A 2,735-nucleotide genomic window follows, 5' to 3' on the forward strand; every position below is an offset into this window, starting at 1 on the left:
GAGAGAAGAAAGAGAAGCTTGTCTTGTCAACATTTCTTTCTTCACTGAAAGCTTCAAAAAAGATCTTATAGCATATTTTTAGAGCCCGTGGAGGGATTCTTTTTCATTCATCTTTTATTTCTGCAACTGATGATTTATCATCTCATGTTCAATACCCCGTACTTCCTCAACTATTTGTCGTGCCCCAAGCACATCACGCTACCCCTTTCACTTCCGCTAAGAATATGCTTCTCTCTCCCTTACTCTGGCTGATACTACGTCCTCATGTAGGAGTTACCCAGGAGTCTCTCCGGTGCCACCGCTTCAGGTTAGAGGTTCCCGTCACCTGCAGTACTGCCACCACACTTACCTTATTGCATGTTTACCTATTTTCTAAGGCACCCTGAGTTTTATGAGGTCAGGCTTTCTGCTTCCTTTGTCTAAGACCTTCGCAGTGTTAGGGCACAGAGTGAGCACGTGAAAATGCCTATTGAATGAGTGCATACGTGGAGAAGTGGTTGGAAGCATCAGTGCAAAGCATATCCAGTAGAGTACAGCTTGTGAAAGCAGCAATCCATGGAAAGCAGAGACCTGTCAGAAAAGGAAAACTCAACTACTTTCCACTAAAATGAGTGCCAGAAATGGTAAGGCTGAAGCTTGTTTAGGAGGAAACCTGACGGTTGTGCTGTGGGGTTTCCTCCAGTCAGTTTGGACCCAGCACGGCACCATGCATGACAGATGGAAACACTGTGTGGTCCTGCGGCAGCCTTGTATGTGATGCTATGCCTGAGCCCATTGTTGCAGCTGGGGTGTGAAGCCATTTATTTGAGGGGCTTCCTCTTTTTCGCTAACCCTATTTTTCAGCAAGCATGATGTCCTTCTGCAGAGACTGGTCTCTCCTGACATGTCCAAAGCATGTAAGATGAAGCACGTCAAATGAAAATTTGGCAAGAAGTAGAAAAAATAAGGCAGCTGTGTCAAGTTCTAGCTTTAACAAATTTCACTTACATGATTTATAACGTTCCTGGGCAATTGCTGGAAGTGGCCCGTCAGACACAGTTATCTAGTTGAAATTGGGCCGTGGAGATGCAGGTTTATCTTGGACCCACCTTGCACCTATGACTTAGGGCTGCATGACCATGAGTCATACCCCAGCTGTCACAAAGTCAGGGAACGGAAGGCCTAGGACAAATCCTATGATTTCTTTTAACCTAAAACTGTGTACATATCCCAACGATGGTCCTTTCTCCACTTCTGCAGGCCCACCTGTTAGAGGGAGGGATTGGCTTGCCACCAACCATGATCCTGTGATAATTTCCTTTGATTCTTTATCATCTATCAGGCCCCTAGTAGGCAGGCTCCCTCGGCTTTATACTGGGTATATAACGATGGTTTTCTTCATCCAGGATGATTGGTAATGTGTACAAGATTGGTGTCCCGTGCTGGTGATCTTGGGGCACACCTTACCTAGGGTATGTCTGGTCAAAAAGAACCAAGACCTTGGTGGCAAAGCCAGATGCCCTATCACCTTACCGGAGGAAAGGGGGCGATCTCCTAAAGTCTGCCCCCATGTCAGGTTGGGAAACACCAAGGAATCTTGCTCTTGCCACTAAAGTGCCCATCCCCTAGTGGCACAGCTGTCTTGTCCTTCCTCTTCACTGGGTGCTGCCCAGGTGGCGGATGCCATTTTCTTAGGGCAGGGGAGCTTCTGGCCAGACCTTACCATCTGAACACTTGAATCTCTGAGCTTGGCTGAAACATTGTTTTGTTTCAGCCTGGGCACTTCAAGACTAGACAGCATGGCTCTTTTCAGTGTATTGAATGAAGGAGTTACACTAGTTCAAGTTAAAAGTGGATCCTAAATGGTTACATCATACAAGCTGTGAGGTTTTAAACGTGTGACAAGGGACCGAGGGCATTGTTCCACTCATTGCAAGGAAACCCTTTAAGCTTCCGTGTTCCACAAGCACTTAAAACCCAGGAACCGTCAGGTGGTCGTCCTTGGCCAGGCCAATCTCTGCAAGGAACTGGCCGCTGGTCACGCTGTAGTTGAGTCACTTCATCAAGACAGGTGTGCATAAGACAAACAATCTCATTGAATCGAGGCCCTAGCCTCCAACCTCCTGCTCTGCTGTAAAGATTACTATAAAGAAACAAGTTAATATTGTCCCAAGAAATTATGCCATCTAGCAATTTTAAGCACTTGTCTCAGGAATATAGCAATGTTAAGCACTTGTCTCAGGAATATAGCAGCTCTTAGAAAAGCAATTAAAATACCCACAATAAAACTTATTTTTTTAAAAACTTCTTATTGCTTGAACCATAAACAAATGCCTCTAAGATCTCTCATCTCACCTCTGTGGGCTAGACATGAGGACTGGGTAAATTGTGCTTTGTATAATCTCTTGAAACTGGCAAGCCCCAGTGCTAAATAATTACCTGCAGTCCATACCGTAAGTTAAGTTCTGTGGCACCAACCACCGGTCTTCTTCAGGAGAAAGTGTGCCCGTGACAAAGATGCCGTTGCCCCAGTCGGAGCACACCATGCCCTGGAAATCGCACAGCCTGGTGGACTACCGGAGACACGTGCTTTTCTCCTCTTATCGCTCTTTCTATAGAAACATTCAGTAAACAAATTTTGGATTTGGGGTTTGATCTTAGCTCTGTCACCTATCATGGTGACACTATGTATGTCAGAATGTAACTGCCCTGTAGGGTTTTCAATGAGTGGTTTTTAGAAATAAATTGCTAGATCT

General features: G+C 45.4%; 1 protein-coding gene across 1 annotated transcript in view; it reads right to left on the bottom strand.

The window, feature by feature from the left end:
• The window catches only part of UBE2D2 (ubiquitin conjugating enzyme E2 D2), a 32,374-nt gene extending 29,927 nt beyond the window's left edge, over positions 1–2,447 (bottom strand). The window contains exon 1 of the mRNA XM_045284563.1: positions 2,419–2,447. The gene's annotated coding sequence lies outside the window, so the exon portion shown is untranslated. The remainder of the gene's footprint in view (positions 1–2,418) is intronic.
• Positions 2,448–2,735: the final 288 nt, after the last annotated feature.

Source organism: Echinops telfairi, unplaced genomic scaffold, assembly GCF_000313985.2.
Source record: "Echinops telfairi isolate 266 unplaced genomic scaffold, ASM31398v2 ScPeMD7_7469;HRSCAF=8507_0, whole genome shotgun sequence".
NCBI classification, from domain to species: Eukaryota; Metazoa; Chordata; class Mammalia; order Afrosoricida; family Tenrecidae; genus Echinops; species Echinops telfairi.